This window comes from Protopterus annectens, chromosome 10.part0 (assembly GCF_019279795.1).
Source record: "Protopterus annectens isolate FY-2018-M chromosome 10.part0, PAN1.0, whole genome shotgun sequence".
Taxonomy (NCBI): domain Eukaryota; kingdom Metazoa; phylum Chordata; order Ceratodontiformes; family Protopteridae; genus Protopterus; species Protopterus annectens.
The window spans coordinates 107,498,092-107,514,669 of NC_056744.1; the positions used below are offsets into that span (position 1 = coordinate 107,498,092).

Here is a 16,578-nt window from a genome sequence, read left to right on the forward strand (position 1 = left end):
ATACTTTCTTTGAATGTCTCTGGCAACAACTTCAGTACATTTTTAATTACTCACTTTGATTATAGATAGGCACAAGATCATAAACATCATGTATGATTTTTACTTGTTTCAGACACAAACAGCGGCCTGATTAGCTGTTAAGTTATTTTTGAGAAGGATGTACATATATTTTGTTTGTAGGCAACCTTCCCAGACTGTCTCTTTCTCACTGTCTTAGCTCTCTCTATGTCAATTTTCTTGTCAATTAGTACATCTTCTACTGACGTATCCATGAATAACAGCTCAAACTGACAAAGCTTGTTGCCATGAGTCCTACAATGTCTCAGATGCTGTGAAAATTTTCAGAAGAAAATAACACATTTCAGAGGAAATCCAAGTGATGTGTAGATAGTGTGGAAATAACTTTAGGCAGCCAACAGATATCTAATGGAGAACTCCTTATAACATGTGCTCTTTTAATGTGGTATTCTGAGGATCAGATTAAAAGGAAGGAATATGGGTGGGGGTGTGCCACAATGCAGATTACTTTTCCTAGTTCTATCACAGGTAAAAACCAAAAGACAAATCTAGCAAGGCTAGACTTTCTACTGTGTAATTCCTTAAACCTCTTGTATTAGCGACAACACAGAATATATACAAATGACCCTTTCAGAAAAATCTGGTGTTTCAGCTATATAACAATCGTGAATGTTCATAATTTTTATATTTTTAAGTTGATTTTAGGATAAAATCAGGCCAATAAAGCCACACCCCACTAGCTGTTAACGGTACAAGTAGAATAGTTGGCTGACTTTTACAAACACAAGGTTGCTATACCCAGCTGATATCCATAACCATTTTGGTATCTGCAAAATATCCTCACCAGCAAACTAAAACAATGAGTAAAAGGGTCACACAGAAAAAAACAATCTGCAAAATAACAAAAGACAAATTTAGCAAGGCTAGACTTTCCAATGTGTAATTCATTAAACCCCTTGTATTACAGGCAACATGGGATATATGCAAATGACCGTTAAGGACATCAGGTGTTTCATCTGTATGGCAGTTCTGAATGTTTTATATTGCTGAAACACATGCTGTTTTTGTCAATTACACTTTCTTGGGTTTGGCAAGGGGAGCGAAATTAAAATGCCTATGTGATTTTTACAGCTACAATATATCATCAGGAAAAGTGCTCACAGTGAGAAAAAAATGACATTTGCATTTATTTATCCTTTAAAAAGGCATGAAAGTGACTCAAAACCCTTGATAAATTACTAAAAGTTGCTCCCTTTTAGAAAAAAAAAATCACAGAATATCAACAGCATTGTCATGAAACTGCTATTATGTCAGATGCCAAAAACTTGTAGAAACCTCAAGTGACACCTTTCCAGTTTTTGTCTGATAAATTATAAATTCACGGCTGAAGAAAGTGCACTGCTAGAAGATCAAAGCAATAATCAAGACTTGTATGTATCAGCAAAGTTTCACTTTCAGCTATATTTAAGCAATAATCCACAATTGGGCATGGGTATATCAGGATGATGATGTTTCATCACAAAAGCAAAGCCCGAGTGATAAAACAAAGCCAACCATGAGTAAATCCTGATATACCCACTAACAAGAGTGGATTATTGCTATTATACAATTACATTATTTAAGAAAGAAATTGCTTACCTTTCTTAAGTAATGCACTTTTATAAGGGCACTTCTGTCTCCTTCTGCATTGTCTTCGCTGTAATGATGTCCTGTGCATGCACAATGCATCACTACAGGAGAAACAACAGAGAAAACAGAATATCTGTTGCTGTTTGTTTAGTTTTTTTTAATGTTAAAAATAGACATTTACAGGGACAGCACAAACATATGAGGAAAATCAGGTATGTTTTTGTTTTAGTTTTGCAGAGCATACCTGATTTTTCTAATAGTTTGATGTGTCCTCAGTAACATATGCCAGTAGTAAAGTCTGGTCACTCAATGGTGCTTCAGCGGCCGGACGTTTTTCTGTTAGTATTTGCACAATTTACAGTGGGCATTCTGGTTGGACTGTCCAATCAGCATGCTCTTTTTGAATGGTATTGTATAATAATGATTTTACTTACAGATAATAGAAATTTTATGGAGTATGAATGTGAGAAGACAGAATTAAATACACTGTGTGTTTTATATTACAACTGTAAAAATGCTACAATACTGCTACATCAGAGACACCCTTACAGTTCTGTTTGATCTGCAGGCAGTACTGTGACTGTCAAATTTAAAAAATCCATTCATGATAAGTAACTGAAGCTAACATTAAGCTAACATTAAGGAGCAGACATTTTTGCAGGGGGGCTTCACCCCTCCAGACTCCTTGAAATGGAGGGTGAGGACCCAACACCTCCAATGGTTTATGTAAATTCTGATGTAGTTGTGAAGTAGGGATTGGGTTTGTAGCAAATTCAGATTGCGCTTTTATTTCCACAACAATGTGACTGACCAGGCTATAATACATGAATAGAATTCAGGGGCACCCGTTCAAAGTAATTTTTGAAAATGTTAGTTATATATAAATTGTTATACTGGCTGTTATAGTAAGTGTAATATTTTAAATATTTAAGATGTCAGATAGTGGCAATTTTGATATTTTTTTTTAATTTTTGGAGATATGTGGTAATGTGGTTCAATGTTCTGCTATGTAGCTGTGTTAGAATATGTGCGATAGCAGTGGCACTGGAATGCTTTAATACTGCAGACAGTATACTGTGAGCTTGGTAAAGAAATGCAGTAACAGTAATGGATATTGTATACAGCACCATTCTATCTATACTAGTCTTAAGCTATTATTCTGTTTGCTGTCTTTTGCCTGGGTTTTGAACTGGATCACAAAGGTCCAATTTCAATCATGATTTAGTCACAGATAATGACACTCAGTATGATACAATAATGTACAGCTAAACAAAAAGACAAGATGCAGTAATGCACATTTGGCAGAAATGGACAACGATCGGTACAAGAAAACAGCTGATATAGCTGTGTACATAATGACACCTAGTCGGTACAAAGAAAACTGCTGACATAGCTGTGTATAGAATGACGCTTAGTACTGCTCATGACAGGAATACTACAGAGAGTACTGCAGATATAAACAAAGACCAGTCAATAAAATACATTCCGAGTTACAACTACAGTGCAGTGCTTCTACATTCTACATGCTGACTTGGGTGTTCATTTTGAGCTGGTTGGTGGCAGAAGTACAGATAAGGAGGTGATGAAGGGTGGGTAGGTGTGAGTTACACATACTCGGACCCATATGACAGAGAAAGCTGTAAGTGCAGACGTGAATAAACTGGAATGATCAGTAACAATGCAGTAGAGTCGGACAATCTGAGATGCATGTAGTGTTGTTTTGACAGAAATGAGTAAGTATAAGTCCTTGAAGTGGCCCATTCAAAAAATTCTATACAGAACTATGCTAATCAGGAAGGTACATTTTTAGACAACTAGAAGCCACCTAATTTAATTGATTTTAATGTAATGATGAAGCTTTCTGACAGCTCCAACAATAAAGTGACAGGTGCAGTTCTGTATTTTCAGTGTTTCTTTTCTTTTTTTTTTTTTTTCAGATTTCTGTCCGAAGCCAGGTGATTGGTGGGAAGGCAGTACTCAGTGGTGGGTAGAAGTACTCCTTTGTTCATTGAAGTCCAGTCCTGTTCATCTAGCACTGTGGCATAGAGGGATAAAACCCCTACTACAGCCCAGGCAATTTGACCTTGAATAGCATATGTTGCTGGCAGGGTAGGATGGAGATATCCATCGGGGGGGGGGGGGTTATGCTTTGCCTTTAACACTAAGGCAGTGCAGGAAAGAATGAGGGCTGTGGCTGCCAAAGCTGGTGATGATAGCCCTTACCACTGCGTGGGAAAGTGCATGTGTGCATGGTGCTGAGAGGTGTAGATGGTCCCTGGAGTGTTGCAGATGCTTGCATGACTACCATAGGTGGGGTTAGGGCCGTAAAATATGCCTAATATCCTGGGATGCTGGTGAGGGTATGAACAACCCTCATGGTTGCCTCTATGATGGATTCCCCTGGGTGGCACTTTCCCCTCCCTGTCATACAGTACTGGGTATATGTCCCTGTACAAGGGAATGAGTGGGTTGAGCTGGATTAAAGAATAACCTGATGTTCAGCATGCACAGGGACACAAATTCTGTCTCTTTATTAATTAGATTAGAAATGCATTCAGCAGGTTACAGTTATAGACATTAATGTCATTTTATTTTAAACACTAGGAATGTAAGTGGAGAAAGCAAATGATGTGTTTAACCAGATCCCAGATATTTTATGAACTAAGAGGTCAATCAATGGGGCCTGTAAAGTTCCATATGCTATAGCATGTTAAGGCATTTCTGGATGGCAGAAATAACACCTCTTTTTTTAAGTTTGACTTTGAGTCTCCTGCTGTTGCAATCCTTACACAACTTTGCTAGTGCAGAAATATGGATACACAGAGTCTGTCTGGAGAAGTGTCAGATTCCCAGATCTCAGCGTCATCACCACAAGGTAAGATATTATGTGCCTTTTGGGAAGTAATAAGGATATTTCATGTAAATGACCAAGAACAATGGCCCAAAGACAGAGCCTAGTGCAACAGCAGATGAAACCAGACAGAGGGAGGAATGTGTGTTTGAGGGGACAGCTTTCAAGCCCGTACAGGTAACCAGATACATGTTTAGAATGGCATAATTTAGTCCATAAAGGAAGAGTCCCTTTCTGAATATTGAGTGATGTGAAAGGTACATGTCTTGGTGAGGTCAGTGAAAACTGAATTTGTGGGAGTCCCCTCATTCATTAAACTGAATTTGTGGGATTCCCCTCATTCATTGCACAGTTAAGTGCATCAGTCAAAGACACAGAAGAACTGAATTTGTGTCATACTCTTTGTAAATGTATAGCCTCCAGTATCTTTGCAACACTGTGTAGCTACAGCCTTCTCTAAAATTTTTGCAAAAAGAAAAGGTGAATAGGCCGTAAAGCATCCCAACATGTCTTCCCATGAACTAGCCTAAACAGTGTATTGTGATCCCTGTGGATAGGAGATGCTACTTTATATCTTCCCTACACTATTCAGGGTTAGTCCTCAGTTGCAACTCTGCAAGGCTTTTTCTTCCTAAAATGCATACTTCGTCCCAGTTATATGACTTCATATTACTACACTGTTTCCTTCCATGTTCTCGCTCTCTAATGAGTCCCATAAGTGGTGCTTTCTCTTTTGTGCATCTGGAGACAGGTGTAATATATTTGTGAATGAATCTCACTGATTTTAGTTAGCTCCAAACCTGTAATCGGTTATATATTTATTTTCTGAATATTACAATTTTTTGGTGGCTGTTGCAAGTCTGGATATATGCATTTACAGCATATGGTTGGAACCACGGATATGTGAATGTCTGAGAGTACAAATCAAATAATGGCAGAAAGAATGAATGTGAATATCTTATACAGTGAAGAACAATCTAAAGTGATTTTTTTTTGTTTTTGTTTTTTTAAGATTGACACATTGTGTTATCACTAATTAGCACCAGAATGCATTTTAAATGCTTCTGTAAGAAAGACTAAAGTTAAGCAGTATATTATCTCCACTAGTGCAAGTGACATTTCCAAAAAGTGTTATTCAGTCAACTGTTTGTATCTGGGACTCAGTGCAGTGCATTCCAGAGGTCATCTTTGTGTCAAAACAGAATTGACGCTCATTAGTTAGCTACCATGAATCTTTGTGCTGAACAGCTCTGTACCTTCTACTGTTGTTTACTGCAGCACTACATTAGTTAGTGAGGCACACAGTTTACCTGCCACTTTGCAAACTGCCAAGGGAATTATAGAAAGCACAGAACCTTTTGTTCCTGTACTGCCCGAGAATGGGATACCATAGGCTGTCATGAAGATATAGCATAGAATCCATGAAATGATTAAAATGCTGACTGAAGTGATACAAATAAAGATTGCTTACCTTACCCGAGTTGGCAGTGTGTACCACTGATGGAAATCCGCCATAGAATAAATGGAAAAAAACAGAGAGCCATGACATATCTTTTAGTTTCTAGTCTGATACCAAAAGGAAAGAAACTAGTGGTAGCAGAGTAATGAAACAAATGTGAAATACTGATAGCATGATAGATGTCACTGGTGTCCTTTTATTGTGCAGTATGTTTGTCTGCTATCTGCAAGACCTTAATCTCACGGGTTTTGGTAGAATACAAGACTGCCATCATGAGCTCCCACAGAATGGTAACTCATCTGGACTGTTGTCGGAACTACTACATCAGGTTAGTTTTGCAACCCTTTATACTGTATTGCAGCCTGGATGTCTTGAGATGTACAGCAATTTGCAGTTTTTTCCCCACTGGTTTTCTGGTGGTTATAGGTACAAAAGAAACTAGTCTCTTAAAGGTCTGGGTCTTTAAAGGAAACAATTTTATGCTCTGATTTTTAATGTGTCTGACTGTAAAGGCAGCAATACATTTATAGAAACTCACAAATCTTGAGACCCACCTCTGATAATGTAAATAAAACAAATATAGGAGTGACTGTCATTGACTACAAAAGTAATAAAAGGTTTATAGAAATTCAAAATGCTGAGACAACTTCAATAATGTAAACACAGACAGTATTCATATACTAAGTGTTAATTGATGGGCATTTATCTAAATAAACTTTATTGTAGTCTAGGTGAGTTTTTGTGTACTAGGGTTACTCCCACTGACTGGATGGTTACAGTTCCAGATTTTGCAGACATGAAGTTGTGAGCATAACCAGACTGTAATGTATCTATCTATCTATTTATCTATCTATCTATCTATCTATCTATCTATCTATCTATCTATCAATCTATCTATCTATCCTGTATTTCTTCCTGGCTGTCTGTCTATCTAGCCACCAAGAAGTTCATCAAAGATGTCTGACTTCTTGAGTCCAAACATGGGCTCCAGCCAGTTCCTGTGTTGCTATTAGTAATCTTCCTTTCTTCCCCTTTCTTATCTGACTCAGTCACCCTTGAAACCTTTCATTAATCTGCACTATAATGGTTCTTTTGGAAGTCCATGACCTTTCCCAGCAGTTTGTAAACTAGTTCTTTTTATGTTAGCTTTGAATCAAATCAACCCCTGCCAGTTGATAGATGCCTCCTCCTTCATTTTCTCTTTTCCATTTTCACCCGTCCTACTTATGTTGGACAGACTACAATATGAAAATAATGTAACTTATTTCATTATCTTATTTCTTCCAATGTGTCCTTGCCAAGGTTTATATATTTTTTATATTTCAGTTATTACATTCATAGGTTCATAGGTAACTGCTAGGCTAAATGCCTTTGCAGGCCATTTTAAGCCTAGCTAATTTACCTTTTCATGTTTTTATTAACCTATTCCATTTGATTAGAGATTGGTCTTACTCATTACATGGTCGATAATTATATTTTACCTCTGATGAGAATAACTGGGATCATACCATAGATAATTTGAGGAGATCTATGCATGGGATAAAACATTTAGGAACTGCTTCTCTCCATTAGTAGTACAGGGGCCCGGGGACATTCCTTGGGTATATTTTCTGATTCCCATCCTTAGAGCCAAGTTGGTCTTATATATGGACAGGGATGAACTTTGTTTTATTTGGATTGGGAGTCTGTTCCAGAGTAGAGCAATCATCTGTGAGATATACCTGTCCCTCCAAACATTTCTTTTGATGTTGTAGAAGAAGTTTAGAACCCTGGACCAAATATTTCTGATGCCATTTGACTTGCTGATGTACAGTAAATCCATCAGCGTTAGGCCTAAGGATGCATTATGTGATGTTCCTCCTCTGTGCTTTTAATCAGGGAGCCTCAATCCTCACCACTGACACTGGTGAGGGATGTTCACTTGGGACAAAAATAGATACACACAGTATTTTCAGATGCAACTCTGTGTACCAAGCACAATTTCCCTTAAGAACACACAGAGAACACACTCCCATCCTGGGGTTGGGTTTTCTTCTTTGTCACCAGGCCCCAGTTAAGACTCCACACTGACCACGGCAGTAGAGTTGAGTTTTCAGCCAAGTGTTCTAAGCCAAGTCATCCACCTCCCTCTTTGAGAGACCAGTGCTCTGCATCCCTGCTTCAAGTAGCTGACATACACACTCTTTGAGATTTGATTTTCATACACACACACACACACACACACACACACACACACACACACACACACAGCTGGGAAACAGATTTACCAGCTATGCCCCCTCTGCCCAGACTATAAGGTAGATACTGCCATTAGAACACTCCAAAGCCAGCTACTCTAAGGCTCATACAAGGGTACCCAATTATACCAAGTAAAATTAATACTAATACAAATGATGTTTGACGAATGCATCAAGGCTTTCAGGAGTGGCCACAGTTTCACCAAATAAATATAAGTACTCTTGAAGGTTAAAATATTCTCTAAAAGACCAGCCACAATGAAAAGTATAAATATATGTAATAATAAGTAATTAAAGGACATGAAAATACTAAATATCTATTTACAATAAACACCAGAGTTTCAATCACAGAAAATATTAAAAATAACACAGATTGATAGATCCACACAGATGTAGAAAAACAGTACTTAACTAATCTCACTTTATTTTCCCTGACTGATCTGAACAATTACTATTCCCTGGTTACTTACCAAAGCAAGTCAAGATGAAGTGGGTGAGTGATCCTTCTTTGTCAGGTTTCAAAAACAGACTGCCATGAGACTGCTTGTCTCATCTAGTATTAAAACATCATTTTAATGCTGGATTACAGAATGAAAGCACATATATCTGGTCGTCTGACTTCTGGTTCCCACACTACCCCCTGTACTAGAAGGTAAACCAGAATCTAGCACATATGTGTCATAATACACACACATAGAGCTTTGCTAAGATGTGTTATAACATCTGGAAGCTATAAAACCATTTCAAAAACATCCACCATTCCAGGGTAGCAATTAGTTTACCCATAAGGACAATACAGTAGGATTCCTAGTCCTGGTTTTCATAAACATTTTGCCTCTGGCTGCAATCAAAACTGTAAGATACAATCTTTAAGGCCTAAACCAGGTGATTTAATTTGAGACTATTTTTCAAAGTCAGCTGGACTGAGCTTAACCTCTTTTCTTCCACTATCCTCTGTTACAGTATATTCATTTCAACAATTAAAATACAGTCTGACATACAGGTGTATTTCTTTTCTGTCCAGCAGAACTTACTGTTGGTACATTTTTAACACAAGCAGCTTTACAAATACATTTTTCAACAAAAGCATCTGTACAAATTATTGGATTGCACAGTGGTGCAGCGGTAGCATTGTTATCTCACAGCAAGAGGTTCTCTGGTTCGATTCTCAACTGGAGTGCCTTCTGTGTGGAGTCTGCATGTCCTCTCTGCGTTCGTGTGGGTTTTTTCAGGGCACTCCTGTTTCCTCCCATGTTACAAAGACATACGTCTGGAGCGTTTCTCCCTGGGCCTCTGCTGAAAATTGGCTTCGTTCCAAGTCGGACTTTCCTGGTAAACAAATGTTAAATAAATAAAAGTAAATACATTTTAGCAGTCTATAGGCAACTGAATATAGTGACAGGGCTTCGAATTGCTCCATGTAGGACATGTTGTTTAGGCCTTGTATCCTTTTAGTGAGGTATCTGTGTAGATGTTCCAGTTGTTGCATGTGTATAGACAGATGCATGCCAAGGAGAGCATTAGACTCAATGATTGGTGTAATGAGGGCTGTGTAAATGGGGATAATGACATCCCTAGATGTAGACACAGTCCCTTTGTTTATAAGCTGTGCAATATTGAAGGACTGTTTTACACCAATAGACACATGCTGGTCAAAAGTGAGGTAACTATCTACATAAGTTTCCAAATCCGAAACAACTTGGTCAGCTCTTAAGGGTGTGTGGTCAATGTGGTAGTTCCCTGAGGTGATGACTTCCCAGAGGGTACAGTAATTCATTTTTTGGCATTTAGTTTCAGTCAATGATTTTGGCACCATTCCACTCAGTGTTTTGCTAACTTTCCTCTGTATATCTCCTAACCTCTTTTTTTTCTTGGTAGGAAACTGCACTTTTGGATCCACTAGTGTAAAGTATGGTGGGGAGACCATCATAACTTGCCCTTTGGCTTCTCTCCTCTGAGAATGTTATGGGCTTTGCTACCACCTCTTTTTCACTATGCTGCAAGATTCAGCCACAGAGTGTTTATTACCCCACCACATATTTGCCCCCTTTTCCTTTTTGCCCTTCTTATGAACAGTCATCAAAGAGTGTATGCATTTCCTAGATCCACTCCAACTAATGTGCATTAGCCAGCACGTTCTGCCTGAAATTCCAGTGACAACTTGTTAAGCTGCTCTGTAAGTCCCACCAGGACTTACTAGACAGTGTCCCTTCTGCTCATAGCCAATGCATCAGACATAGTGTCTTTCATAAATGAGACAGCACTGATCTCCAACCTTACTGTGATACCTGACACTGATGTCCTGAATTACAGTGCAGAACTCCACTCTGTTCTGAAGGCTTTTTACCCCATAACTGCTATCCTTTTAATATAGTCAGGCAGGCACTTTAATTTACATATCAGCCTTTTGAGGAGCATGGCATTGAATGCTGTGCTGAACTATATACAACATTATGAGGATTCCATTTCTTAGTCACAGTCCCAACTTTGTACTACATTCTCAGGACTTCATCAATTCTTAGTGATGACCTGGTCACAGTCACAACTTTGTACTACATTCTCAGGACTACATCTGTTCTCAGTGATGACCCAGTCACAGTTCTAACTTTATACTACATTCTCAAGACTCCACCAGTTCACAGTGATGAGCCAATCACAGTCACAATTTTATACTGCATTCTCAGGACTCCATCAGTTCACAGTGATGACCCAGTCAGAGTCCCAACTTTGTTCCACATTCTTAGGACTTCATCACTTCTCAGTGATAATGCAGTCACAATTCCAACATTGTACTATCTTCTCAAGGGCACCATTCCTTCCCAGTGATGACCCAGTCACAGTCCCAACTTTATACTACATTCTCAGGACTCTATCACTTCTCAGTGATGATCCAGTCACAGTCACAACATTCTCAGAACTCCATCACTTTTCACTGATGACCCATTCACAGTCCAAACTTTATACTACATTCTCAAGGACACCATCTCTTCTCAGTGATGACCCAGTTTCAGTCCCAACTTTGTACTACATTCTCATGACTTGATCACTTCTCAATGATGACCTAGTAACAGTCCCATCTTTATACCACATTTCAGGAATGCATTTGTTCTCAGTGATGGCCCATTCACAGTCCTGACATTATAAAACTTACTCATAGTTCTGCCTTTTGTAAGTGTTGAACCAGTCACAGTCCAGGACTGTGCTGAAGCAGAAGGATTGCTGATGTGTAAAGTCATGGTATGGTCATTTTGCAAGATAGCTGACATACAAGACGTTCACAACCCCTTTCCCACATTGCCTGTTCCACAATACTTCTGAGACTGAAGTGAGATTAACAGATCTGTAAATGCCCCTTCCTATCATTGTCTTTGTGTATGTGGAACTATTTTGTGTTCCCCATTCTTTGAGGCTGGCATGTTAACTAGTGAGAGATTTATAGCCTAAGCAGTAATTCATCAAACGTTACTGCAATTAATTTATCATCCAGAAGGGCAGTTTACAAAGGGCTTGTGCCTTTTGTTATGCGGCATTTTAAATTAATAATAATAAATAATAATAATAATAACAGTAACACAACCCACTAGTAGGACTAGTACCACACAGTACAATCTTCTGAGACTCTACGCATCTTTCTAGTCACTTAGCATGTGTGCACAAGTCAGCAACATAGGAAGACGGAAATGCTATTTGCTTCAGTTAATTATGTGTGAGTCATAGAAAATATTTAGAAAAGGCCATCTTATTTTGTGTGGTATAAAGTTGGGAAATAGATTCTGAAACTGAACAAATATTTTAAGTATTAGTTGACCACTTTGTGTACATAAGAAGCCTTGTGTATTACTTGCAGGCCTTCATTACACAGGACAAATTACGCTTCTTACTCTGACATTATCAGACGTCCCAGCTGGAACTGTGATGGCCTTCTACATATAGTGCATTTAGCTGACCAGTGATGCTCGTGGTTTGCCTCTGCAACAATAATAGATAAATAATATATAAATAATAGCACATTATTAATGTTAGCAGTGGTAGTGATGTGATTTATATTTGTGTAATCTCTGTGTAACTGATTTGTAAATTGAATTACTTGTGTTTATTGCAGGAGGAGTTCAGGTATTCACAGGAATATATGTAACTAACTGAATCGATTATCCTTTATTTGTTCCATCTGAATCAGATAGTGATCTGTGGATCAATCCACTTACGTGATCAATGAATGAATAAATAAACCACAAAGCAGTTATTTTGTCAGTCTTGAATTTCTGATTTGTGTAACATGAATAGATTGATGGTATTTTTGGAAAATTGAGATAGAGAGAAGACCTTGTTAGTCATGTCTCAGAAAACAGTCTATCATCCTTTTAAGGACTGCAGTCTCTTGTGATCTGCTGACTTTAGATTTATGAACATGAACTGCAAAGATACAAGCAGCTTGGATCCTTAAAATGGCCATGAGCCATAACACAGCAGTACTGCTCCTTTTTGTTTTCTGATCAGTTTAGTTAAGGTTTGTCATTTCTCAATCCAGTAGTTTCTGTGACAGCAGGATTAGATAGTTTGAGACATGCGATAAGATCAACACCCTCTCACACTTTTGGGTATGATCCCCAGGTAAAAGGAGAAGTAGTGATGTCTTAAAATGACACTGCACATCTGCTTCTACAAAATGAGTGCCACCTTTCCTCTGTTACAGTACATCATGGACATCTGGCTGTAACTTGCTGCATTGTACTGCCACTCAACCGGAATGAACTCACTCCCAAAAAATATCTATAACGTTAATGATCAAGTAGTAACTCACATCACAAGCAAAATGCATCTGTAGCTCAGCACAATATTGACATAACTCTGTAGTCACATAGTGTCAGGTAGTTCAGACAACCCATGGATGCAACCTAGTATCCTGTAGTAAACTATATTTTATACTAAGCTCAATGTAAATTTTAATTAGGCTAAGATTTAGGAGTTCTAATAATATGCTCTATTTATACAACATTATTAAGCAAAGCTGCAACTTGAAAAATTTTCTGCAACCCATTCAAAACTTATATTTTTGTATATGCAAAATAATGTGACTCATTGATATTTATTTTGGTTTTACCATGTCGTAAGTACTGAGTATATTTTCCTTGTACCCAGCCTTGTTCAGCATTTCTTTCTTTAACCCACATACTTGCAGTGGCTGTGTATGTCTGACAGTTTGACCTTGTCTGAGCAATGGTGATGTATGTCTGATAGTATGACCCATGTCTGAGCAGTGGTGGTGCATGTATGACAGTTTGCCCCATGTTTGAGCAGTAGTGGTTTATGTCTGACAGTCCGACCCATGTCTGAGCAGTGGTGGTGTATGCCTGACCCATGTCTGAGTAGTGGTGCTGTATGTGTGAAAGTATGACCGAAGTCTGAGCAGTGGTGGTGTATGTCTTAACAGTCTGACCCATGTCTAAGCAATGGTGGTTTATGTCTGACAGTCTGACCCATGTCTGAGCAGTGGTCATGTACGTCTGACAGTCTGACCCATGTTTGACCAGTGGTGGTGTACGTCTGACAGTTTGACCCATGTCTGAGCAGTGGTGGTGCATGTCTGACAGTCTGACCCATATCTGAGCAGTGGTGGTGCATGTCTGACAGTCTAACCCATGTCTGAGCAGTGGTAGTGGTGTATGTGTGACAGTGTGACCCATGTCTGAGCAGTGCTGGTGTATGTGTGACAGTCTGACCCATGTCTGAGCAGTGGTGGTGTATGTGTGACATTCTGACACATGTCTGAGCAGTGTTGGTGGTGTATGTGACAGTCTGACCCATGTCTGTGCAGTGGTGGTGCATGTCTGACAGTCTGACCTATGTCTGAGCAGTGATGGTGGTGTATGTGACAGTCTGACCCATGTCTGAGCAGTGGTGGTGTATGTCTGTCAGTCTGACCCATGTCTGAGCAGTGGTGGTATATGTATGACACTCTGACCCATGTCTGAGCAGTGATGGTGTATTCTGACAATATGGCTCATGTTTGAGCAGTGGTGGTGGTGTATGTCTGACAGTAAGAGCATGTCTGAGCAGTGTTGGTGTATGTCTGACAGTATGAACCATGTCTGAGCAGTGGTGGTATATGTTTGACATTTTGAGCCATGTCTGTGCAGTGACAGTGTATGCCCAACAGCTCAAAGCATGTCTGAGTCATATCTGTGCAATGGATGACATTTTGAGCCATGCCTGTGCAGTGGGTGTGTCTGTCTAAAAGTCTGAGGCATGTCTGTGCAGAGGCAGTCTGAGTGGCAGTTTGAGCCATGTCTGTGCAGTGAAAGTCTATGACTAGCAGTTTGAGCCACATCTGTGCAGTGGATGTGTTATGTCTGATGTTGCACCTCTACTCTTGTTTGTCCTTGTCTTCCCAATGACTTACTATTTTTAGCTACCTGTGCTCCATTCATCATTAAAGTAGACCTTTGATTATGGAGTGCCAAAGCATGGGACAGTGACAGTAATTTCTTTGGCAGTTTTTATCCGCTGGACACAGTCAAGCTAAGCAAATATATGAATTTGTGTTCATTCTGAAATAGTACATGCTTCAGTGGAATTTGGTGATAACCTCAGTGTTTTCATTCCTCCATCAAGAAGAAAACAGAAGAATCTGACCTTATCTTTGCACTGACTTCTCAGTGAATGTTGCTGGAAATTGTGGCAGAAACAATGTGTGTTTGTGAACTACAGGAGTTCTGTCACCCACCTCTGCCATTGTTCTCTGTATTTATTTAGAGCAGATTTCTTCTAATCGTTTAAGTGTTCAGGTGACTGCAAGTAGCAGATGAGATGCTGTGGTGCATTCCTTGAACCAGATACATACGTGTGTGCTAAGAGTACAGGCCCTGTCACACATCCCTGTCTACAGCTGGTGCTGAGGACTAGACTACATTCGGATATCTGTATGACTTCAAGTTCCTCCATCTTTCAGGCAGGTGCTGGATGTCTTTTAGTCATTTAGCCTTGAGTAGCAGGAGGCTAATTTATCCCCACTGCTTCCTGAAGTCTTCCAAGCCAGGAAGCCATTTTTTTCCCCGATATCCTAAATACTCTTTTGGAAACATAACTCATATGATTTGCAGTATGTCATAAATGAGAGCTTGGAAATCAAATGAGGTACCTCATAAATAATGTGTCGTATAAAAAAATATGAAAACTTGAAAACTCTTTGCTAGACATTAGGCTATCCAATGATGTTAGTTTCAAAGGTCAGTTTGGTGTTGCCAGTTTCATATTACAGATTTGTTAACAAAATGTACAACTGTTATGGTCAAACAAAGGATTATATCATTTTATGTGTGCAAACTATACCCAAGGTATCAGTGGGAGAAATGTTCGTTTGTTCGAGTGCTTTCCAGTGTTGTATGACAAGTGCAACCAACGTGCTGTTTTTCTGTCTTATTCCATTATCTTTATACATTTTGCATATAAAGTCTTCACAATATCAAAACAACCATATTAATCTACAAAACTGTGCATGCTAGAAGGCCCGTATCCATGGCAAAATCATGTGCCTTAATGCTGTATATATAGGATGGCCCCATTTGTTTGCCTGCATATCATATACAGCTTTTTTGTTAATACAAATATGAAAGTATTGCTAATATTCATAACCGATTAACCAAAAAAGCATTTATAATTCAATGTCTTCACATTATGCACCATGTTTTAATGTCATTTTAAAATCACAATATTCACCACTTTTTTAATGTCATTTTTTAATAATACCTATTGCTTGCATATGTGACTCCCCATCATGACTGTATCCCACTCCATGTTTGCATTAGTACTGCAGATAAGGAAAATGACATAATTCTATAACTTTTGCAAATTTTCCGAATAACTCCAGCCCTGTACATCCCAGGCTGACCATTTCAATGCGCATGCTTAGCAAATCATGCCAACAGCAAGATGCCAGTTTGCTGCCATAGTTTTAGTGTTGTATTTAAACCAGGATGTACAAGGACTTCTGAAATTAGATACTGAAAATACTGATGAGTTTGCATGGCTCGCAGTGCTCAGCAGGTAGCATTGCCTCGTAGCAACATGTTCTCTGGTTCGTTTCTCAGCTTGGATGCTTTGTGGGGGTTTTCTGCAGGTGCTCCAGTTTTTCCCACAATTTAAACATTCCGTAGGTGGAATGGAGACTCTAAATTGGCTGCAGGTGATAGAGTGCATGTGTGATAAGGAAGACAGACCTGGCAACCTACTTCCATTTCCCTCTTTGTCTTGAGAACTCCATGAGTAGTGGTGAATGTCCTCGGGGTCACTCTATAAGCCAGCTGTGAATCGTAACAGAGAGAGAGAGAGAAGATGAGTCCACACTTACTGGATACAGCTGTAGGAAAATGTTTTTTTTTTTTTGT

General features: G+C 39.0%; 1 protein-coding gene and 1 long non-coding RNA gene across 3 annotated transcripts in view; one reads left to right on the plus strand and one right to left on the minus strand.

Moving 5' to 3' along the window:
- Nucleotides 1-16,578, plus strand: part of AATK (apoptosis associated tyrosine kinase) — a 2,480,061-nt gene that overhangs the window by 76,808 nt on the left and 2,386,675 nt on the right. The gene's annotated exons all lie outside the window — the stretch shown is intronic.
- LOC122812986 overlaps nucleotides 15,911-16,578 on the minus strand; it is a 560,793-nt gene continuing 560,125 nt past the window's right edge. Inside the window, exon 3 of the long non-coding RNA XR_006366615.1 lies at nucleotides 15,911-16,578. This exon is cut by the window's right edge and continues 85 nt beyond it. This is a non-coding gene — a long non-coding RNA (uncharacterized LOC122812986).